Source organism: Astatotilapia calliptera, chromosome 6 (assembly GCF_900246225.1).
Source record: "Astatotilapia calliptera chromosome 6, fAstCal1.2, whole genome shotgun sequence".
NCBI lineage: Eukaryota > Metazoa > Chordata > Actinopteri > Cichliformes > Cichlidae > Astatotilapia > Astatotilapia calliptera.
Window position 1 is genome coordinate 488929 of NC_039307.1, and position 9497 is coordinate 498425.

Genomic DNA, 9497 nt, shown 5'->3' on the forward strand with positions numbered 1-9497 from the left:
TAACCGAATGTCATAAATGGGCCAAAGAACATGGACACAGAGATCTTCCCAACAGAGAGCATTTTGTCACACCACGTGACATTGACAGTGTTAGAACCTGCATGATGAGGAAGAAGCACTTTAACTGTGGAGACAGTCAATGTGTACATACCTTACTTAATGGAAAACATCAAGAACATGTTCTCTTCTATCAACCATACACATCTGACCAAGAACTAATGATTGTTTTGCAGACACCTGTAATGAAATCAAACATGGAGAACTATGCAAAACAGTTAGTATTTGTTGACACCACGCACTGCGTTAACCAGTATTCATTTCCCTTATTCACACTTGTTGTAAGAGATGATCATGGGCATGGAGTCCCTGTGGCCTATGCTATTGTCAGCAACGAAAGTCAGAAAACCCTGGAAACTGTTCTTGGAATAGTTTGTGAGCATTTCCCAACTTCCCCGAGGTAAATAATACATTGACAGCTATTAATTTTGAAATAATTCCTTTTCAAAAAAGTTATAACATGCCAGAATCTAATGCTATAGCTGCAGCATGGGCTGCAAAAAACTTTCCTTTCCAGTTGTTAAAGTTATTCCTATAGGCTGTATGCAGTATTTTATACATCTACTTGTGAGTTGAAATGTTTAATTTGGCATTGAAGTGGTGCTTTGAGATAGCAAAAACATTTTCATACTGTTTAATCTCATTTAGTGTTTTCTTTTTTTCTGTAGAGCATTTATGGTTGACAAAGACTTTGCGGAAATAAATGCTTTGCAGAAGGTTTTTCCAGAGTCAGCTATCCTTCTATGCTGGTACCATGTCTTGCAGGTAAACCACATTGTTTTCTTTTCACATTGTCTAAGATGCACCTGAAACACATTTTTACAACAGGGTCCTGTTGTTATGATTTGCCTCATTGTGATATTCACCTACTCAGGTTAATGAATATAAAGGGATAAAATGTTGAGTGACTTTGTCCATTCATTTAAGACCACAGTGCACTCATCTTCTGGTGGCTGCTTCCCAAAGCTCTTTTTGACATTTAAAAATATGTTTGCCTGGTTGATTTCTGTAATGCACAGGTCCTCTTGTCCAGTGAGTGACAAAGTTATTTTTGGATGTCAGCTTTCTTTTATGCTTTTTGTACAGCTGCTCCTCTGTCTCTCTCTCCAGATGAACTTTTTTTCTCTTACATTCACAGGCTGTTAATCGATGGCTTTCAAAATCAGAGTCCGGGGTCCATGGGCTTTCTAACACCCAAAAGAGAAATGAAATCATTTCTTTCTTTTGTAAGCTGAAAGCTTGCACTGTCACGGTCGGACGGCCCTTTCCGGACGACCCTGCTTGTGTTTATGTTTTCTGTATGTGTGTTTGCTTCTCCCTCCCTGGCCCTCGGGGTTGTTTACGGAAGTGCGCGCCGTGGGAGAGGTGTGTCCTGGTGACTGTCGTCATTGGGAGTCCCTCTTCGCTGTTGCCGGCCCACTTGCAGCTGATTACCTGACCAGTGGTTCGTAATCATTCCTCCAGGCTAGAAAGGGGTATTTAACCTGGACTCGCGGCGACAGTCGACGTGGGATTATTACTCCGAACTGGTATAGTCTGTGCGAGCAGTGTGAGTGTGTTATTCGGCTAGCGTGTGGCTAACGCTGGATTTTCCTTCTTCCTCCAGGAGGGGCGAGCGGAGAAGCGAGTTGGGGAGCACACACACTAAGGGAGTTACTACACGGAACGCACTGGGAGCAAGGGACGAGCACGATTGGAAAATTGCACTTTTGAATGGATTGTTGGTGTTTCTACTCTGGTCGAAAGAATCCACGCTTCGTACTGATGTCCACAATTCTTTTATTCCTCTCACAATCATAGAGCACCGTGAAAACTAGAAACAAGTAAAATAATATCGATAGCACATATGATATTCATCTCAGCCACTTATTTCCTTTCACAAGGTGCACAAGTGTTAAACAAATAACAGCATAATGATTTTTTTACCGTGTACGCCTTGTAAAACCAGCAGTAGAAAAGTTGTATATTCCGAAAAGTCCGCCGTGTTACCGTTCTGTCTTGTCTCTCCCGCGCACAACTTCCGGTTCCCGCAACTCACAGGAAGTGACTACTTCACAATAATATTTTAACAGAAACATTTCTTATAAGCAGGATATATCACTGGATTCATAGATTACCTTTCCTACTGCAAATGTACACAAGCATGAGAAGCAAATAAAGAAAACAAATAGAAAACAATAACGATCTCAGATTCACTTTGGTGTTGTCATGGCAACCCACACAAACATTTCAGCGTCAGCTACACTCCCACCAATTACCTTTGATTATTACAATTGAGAACGTAAATACACTTGCATTTCTCATTATATCAATGGTAATTCCCAAGCACCATGTTGTTGTTTTAAACATTCTTGCATTGACATAAACAATATTCTTTTCTCAACAAATGAATTCAACAATATGAACAGTAGATTTTACATCTCCATAACATGTGCATGAAGTACAGCATAATGACAACTTCTATTTTAGAAGGGAAATCTAATCAATGAATGACATTTTTCCCATTTAGCTGTTTTTCACCAGGACCACTAATTTCTGAATGGGTCTCTGAATGATTGAGGGTTGGACGAGGCGTTCGCCTCCCTTTCCTAACTTCCGATCACCAGTCTGGATTGTCACCTTCCGTACAAGTCCATCATCATCCTCATGTGCTTCCACAACCCTAGCAAGTTTCCATTCATTGCGAGGAACATCTTCCTCTTTGAGAATCACAATGTCACCCACCTCCACATTACGTCTTGGTGTATGCCATCGCTGTCTCAGAGCAATATTGGCCAGGTATTCCTTTCTCCATCTGTGCCAAAATTGCTCAGTCAAATACTGTACCCTTCTCCACCGTTTCTTAGCATACAGGTCCTCCTTGACGAATTTACCTGGAGGTGGAAGTGGGACTGAGGATTTCATGGTGATCAAGTGGTTTGGTGTGAGTGGCTCCAAGCTTTTGGGGTCATTGATGTTATCAACAGTGAGTGGGCGGTTATTCACGATGCACATAGCTTCATAAAGGAATGTCCTCAATGAAGCATCATCCAACCTTCCCACACTGCAGGCAAGGACTGTGCTCAGTACGCTTCTCACTGTCCGGATTTGACGCTCCCATGCGCCTCCAGCATGACTAGAGTGGGGCGTATTCATCTGGAAGTCGCACTGATTTTCTGCTAGGTATGCAGTCACTCTTTCCTTATCAAGTTCTTTCAGAGCCTTTGCCATCTCGTTTCTTGCCCCCATAAAGTTAGTTCCCTGATCGGACCTAATGTGCCTAACAGCTCCACGAAGGGCAATGAAGCAGCGCAAGGCATTGATGAATGCGTCAGTCGTCAAATCCTCCAACATCTCTATATGCACTGCCCTTGAGCAAAAACATGTGAAGAGGAGGCCGTACCGTTTTTGATCTTTGCGACCTTGTTTGGTGTGAAAAGGACCAAAGCAGTCCATACCACAATAAGTGAATGGTGGTGTGGGATCAACACGGTCACTAGGTAGATCTGCCATCCGTTGCTCCTCTGGTGGCGCGCGGGCTCTCCTGCACTGTACGCACTGCCTGATGTATTGGGCTACAGCCTTACTTCCACCAGTGATCCAGTAACCATTGGCTCTCAGGGCATTGAGGGTTTGTCCTCTGCCTTGGTGTTGTATCTTGGTATGATGGTGTGCAATGATGAGGTTTGTAACAGCACCATCTTTAGGAAGGATCACTGGGTGTCTTAACTCAAGAGGCACAGATGCCTTCCTCAGTCTTCCTCCTACTCTCATTATGCCATCTTGGAGAAATGGGTCAAGCTGAAAGAGTTGGTGGTTGCAAGGCAGCCTTCCTAGTTTCTGGCTGAGTGTGTTTAACTCCTCTTGAAAGGCATCTTGTTGTGCAAGCTTGACGAGAGTCTGTGCAGCTTGCTTTCTCTCTTCCACGCTTAAAGGCTCAGCGGTCCTGATCCTCTTTGCCAGCCGCTGGATACGAGCAATGACGTTGACAGCTGTAGTCCATCTTGAGAACCGCAGCAGATGCTTCTGGATGTCAAACTGCCTTGCTACATCAACCTTCAACACCTGAGTAGTCCTCACCTCTGGGTCTCCCACCAGCAAATCTGAAGTAGCCTGTTTTGTGGCTATCTCTCTTTCCCATAGAAAGCTGGGACCAGAGAACCAATTTGACTTGATGAGGTCAGCTACTTTGAGGCCTCTCGAGGCATGATCAGCAGGGTTTTCTCCTGTGTCAACATAGTACCATTTCCGTGCATCGGTGGTTTCTCGAATTCTCTGCACGCGGTTTGCCACGAACACATGGAACCTTCTTGCTTCATTATTGATGTAACCAAGCACGACCTTTGAGTCTGTCCAAAAATATTCGTCATCAACCTTGAGTTCTAGCTTCTCTCTTAACATGCTGCTCACAGATGCCGAGGTTACTGCTGCAGTTAACTCAAGTCTCGGTATGGTAACTATTTTGGTTGGTGCAACCCTCGCCTTGCCCATGACCAAGGAGCAGCATACCCTTTCTCTGCTTACCACTCTGATGTAAGAGCACTGGCCATACCCTTGACTGCTTGCATCAGAGAAATGATGAAGCTCGACTCTTTGAATCTCGCCAAGGCTGTCAGGTATGAAGCATCTTTGAATTTCAATTCTTTCCAGGTTCTCCAGATCCTTCATCCAAGTCTCCCACCTTAACTTCAAGCCTTTGGGTAGTGGCTCATCCCACCCTGTGCCTCTCTGACACATCTCCTGCAGCACTCTTTTCCCTTCAAGAATGACTGGGGCTAGAAACCCCAAAGGGTCATACAAGGAGGCCACAATTGAGAGAATCCCTCGGCGCGTTGCTGGTTTCTCCTCAAGTGACACCTTGAAGGAGAAGCTATCATTTTCAACATTCCACCTTATACCTAGCACTCTTTGAACTGGTAAATCCTCGTGATTAAGATCAACATTCTTTACCTCCGTAGCACGCTCTGCAACATCGACAGAGTCAAGGACCTCTCGGCTGTTGGAGAGAAATTTGTGAAGGTGCAGCTTTCCTTTGGCACACACGGCTTGGGCTTCTTTGACCAGTTCAATTGCCTTACCCACCGACTCTACACTTATGAGACCATCGTCGACATAGAAATGTTTCTGGATGAAGTTAGCTGCGGAGGGGTACTCTTTCTCACATTGGCTGGCAAGGTGCTTCATGCCATAATTGGCGCAGCCAGGGGATGATGATGCTCCAAACAGGTGAACCTTCATGCGGTACTCTCTGGGTTCAGAGTTTGTGTCTCCATTTTCCCACCAGAGAAACCGCAGGTAGTCTCTATCATCCTCGCTCACATGAAACCTGTGGAACATTTTCTCCACATCACACATGACTGCGATGGGATGTTTACGGAAGCGGCACAGCATGGCTGTTAGGCTATTTGTGAGGTCAGGTCCTGTTAGCAGATGGTCGTTTAAGGAGGTGCCTTCATACCTTGCAGAGCAGTCGAAAACCACTCTGATTTTTCCTGGTTTTCTGGGGTGGTAAACTCCTTGGTGTGGGATATACCAGACTTTCCCCAGCTCTGCTTGGTTTTCCACTTTCTCTGCATCTCCATCCTTGAAGACACCTTCCATAAATCTCACGTAGTCTATTTTGAATTTGGGATCTCTGTCCAGCTTCCTCTTTAGATGCTTCAGCCGTACTAACGCCAGCCCTTTGTTGTCTGGGAGATGTGGACGTGCTTTGAAAGGGAGAGGCATCTCCAGGTGACCATCCTTATTTTGTTGGATTCTGTCTTTCAAGATCTGCAGGAAGCAAATATCTTCTTGAGATATGCTTCTGTCACCAGGTTTTGTGTCTGCAAAATCAGACTCCAGGGCCTTGATGACAGCAAATGGTGTTATGGGTGGCACCTCTCTGACAGACACTCGATGACAAAAACCAGTCACATCTTTAGCCTGCACACGCTGTGGTGCGCTTCCCACAATGCTCCAACCAAGATCCGTCTCAATAGCATAAGGCTCATAGTCACCCCCAGTGACGACCCTTCTTGGAATTAACGCTCTGGAGCAGTCGTATCCAATCAACAATCCAACACCACAGTCCATCAACGGGGGTATCTCCTGGGCCATGCTTACAAGGTGTTTCCATTTGTTGGCTGTCTGGCAAGTGGGAATATGTGTGCGGTCAAGGGGAATGAAGTCCCTTGTGTAGGCTGGAGGCAAACTGATGGAAACATTAGAGGAAAATCCTCTAACTTTGAGTTTGCATACTCTTTGACTCTTCACGACTGAGTCTCTCCCCATCATGGTGGAAAGTTTAAGTTTCACTGGTTCCATTGTTGCTTGTAGCTTTTCGCACACCTCCTGATCAACAAATGTGTGACTGCTTTGAGTGTCCAATAGTGCATACACTAGGGTTTCAGTGTCCGGAGCACTAAGTGTTGAGATCCACACTGGGACTATCATTGATGTACTCCCACCTTCACCTCCACTCACACAACATGATAATGACAACATACTTTCTTCAACTGCGCCTTGTGTTGATGCTGCTGTAGAACGATCTTCATGCAATGGCGTTGGGTGACTCTTTCTGCATATGCCACACATGGCCCTGTTCCTACAGTCTTTAGAATTGTGACCCTTTCTTAGACATGCAAAACACAACTTATTTTCAAGTATGCATTTTTTCTTATCCTCTACAGACATGTCCATAAGCCTCTTGCATTTATGTATGGAATGGTTCTCACTACAGCAAATACACTGGCCATTATTGGAATTTTGTGTTGGTGTGGTCCATTTCTTTGGTTTCCCTGCATCTCCCAACTTGATTTCACCAGGGTCAGATTTGGCGGTGGAGCTTGATGGAATCGGGGGTTTCACATTTGTGGCAAACGTGTTTGCTTTTGAACGCTTCATCTCTCTTGCTGGTGCCTCTGCAGAGTGCCTTAAGGCATGTAAGGATGACACTGGATTGCATGCGATGCGTGACTCCTTAGAGATAAAGGAAGCAAACTCATGAAAGCTTGGATAGTCGTTGCCCCGATCTAGCTGCTCTGTGACATAACGGTTCCATCTAGATGTCACCCAATCAGGAAGCTTGACTAGTATTTTCTGATTCTCCTCACAGTCGTTAAGAACCTGTAAGCCCTTTACGTGAGGCATGGCATTACTACATGTTTGGAGGAAATCACTGAAATCTCTTAACTTGAGATATTCCTTTCCACCAATCTTCGGCCACCCATTTAGCTTATCTCTGAAAGCCCGCTGCACTACAAAGGAATGGCCATATCTAGCATTTAACCTATCCCATGCTTGTTGATAGGCTTCTTCATCTTTTCTGTAGAAGCTGCCTTCAAGAGAGGATTTTGCCTCACCTGCTATGTACTTTTGCAGGTAGAATAGCCTGTCTGCAGGGTCAGAGCATCGTCTCTCTATGAGGGCTTTGAAGCTTATGCTCCATTCTGTAAACTTCAGAGGATCGCCCGAGAATACAGAAGGTTCTGGAGTTGGCAAGCGAGTAAGAGCTAATGACTCTTGTAGCGATTGGACCAATGATGTCTCTTTTTGCACAACCTGCCGTTCTTGATCTGGGATGTGGTGAGCGAAGGGGTGTGCATCACTCACTTTGCTGAATGGAGGACTGCGTGTCCCATCCCTTCCCTCTTCTTCAGTGTAGACATTTAGCTTTGCCTGAATTACATCAATGTCCCTCTGATTTTCAAGTTTTCTCAACTGCTGACGTTGAGCTTCGATGGCAGCTTCCATATCAATTTCGGCTTTCTTTGCAGCCAGCTGAGCAGCCACTTCCGCTCTCATAGCTGGAATGCTAGGTGACTCTGAGAGATGGTTAGAATTGTGACAGCTGGGTGCAGTAACTCTGGAGGCTGTGGATCCATATATGGACCTAGCATATTCATTATCAAGTAGCATGCGTAACCTTGATCTTTCCGCCACCGTGTCAAACTCACCTTCATCTTCAGTCAGACGTACTCTCATCAGCTGCAGCAAGTCGGCCGTCACGGCTGAGCATGCATCGATCTTTCTTCGAAATTCTTGACTTGGTGAGGTTTGGAGTCGAATTCTGTCATACTGTTCCTTTAATTCAGACTCAAGCTTCTCAGCCTCATCCATCATATCATACATGTCACTCTCAGAGCATACTTGCTTTAACTTTGTGCGAATGTCTCTTACGTTGCTTTTCCATTTCTCGTATGTTGCTTTGAACCTCTTCTCCTTTTGAGTTAACTCTTGATCTTTCAGTTCCTGCATTTTTGGCGTTAATCGCCTTTCACGAGAGGATTTTCTTGCTTTTGTCTCAGATTTCTCAGACACTACACTTTTTTCCTCCTCCAAATCCCCTGCATCTTGTACTTCTGACATAACATCAGGGTGACTATGACCATCTTTAGACATTTTCAGACTTTAAAGGGGGTATCTTATGAAGAGGACAAGATAACTAAGGTAATTACAAGAATGGATGTAATAGGCGGAGAATTATTAAAATTAACACAAAGGAACCTTAGCTTAGATTCTTACGTATGACAGCAAATAAATTTTCAGTTTCAGCCTTCATGAAGCTTGCAAGCAACAGGTAAGAAAACAACAATAATTTCCAGAACTTCAACAGATTGTCCTTTTTTTTTTTTTTTTTTTTTTTTTGTTTGTTTGTTTGTTTGTTTGCTTGTTTGTTTGTTTGTTTGTTTTTACACAATCCGAAATTTGAACACTATTAATTCCTTGTCCATTACAGCAAATTTGTAGCTCATGTTCTATCCATCAACTCATGAGGCATAATAACTGCGCAATATAGCCTGAGGACTCACGCTTTAGCCTGAAACCGCTTCTTGGAGTGTCCGCTGAATCTGCAGCTCCTGATTGGTTGTCACAAAATGCAAAGCAACGTGTCCACTGAAGCCTGTAGCTCGCTGCAGGATGAGAAGCAACCGAGACCTGTAGCTTGCTGCAGGATGAGAAGAGCTTTGCACACCGAAGCCTGTAGCTTGCTGCAGGAGGGGAAGCGCGTTTGCAAACCGAGACCTGTAGCTTGCTGCAGGATGAGAAGAGCTTTGCACACCGAAGCCTCCAGATGGATTGGGACACGTTTTCACTGTTTCTACTCTGGTCGAAAGAATCCACGCTTCGTACTGATGTCCACAATTCTTTTATTCCTCTCACAATCATAGAGCACCGTGAAAACTAGAAACAAGTAAAATAATATCGATAGCACATATGATATTCATCTCAGCCACTTATTTCCTTTCACAAGGTGCACAAGTGTTAAACAAATAACAGCATAATGATTTTTTTACCGTGTACGCCTTGTAAAACCAGCAGTAGAAAAGTTGTATATTCCGAAAAGTCCGCCGTGTTACCGTTCTGTCTTGTCTCTCCCGCGCACAACTTCCGGTTCCCGCAACTCACAGGAAGTGACTACTTCACAATAATATTTTAACAGAAACATTTCTTATAAGCAGGATATATCACTGGATTCA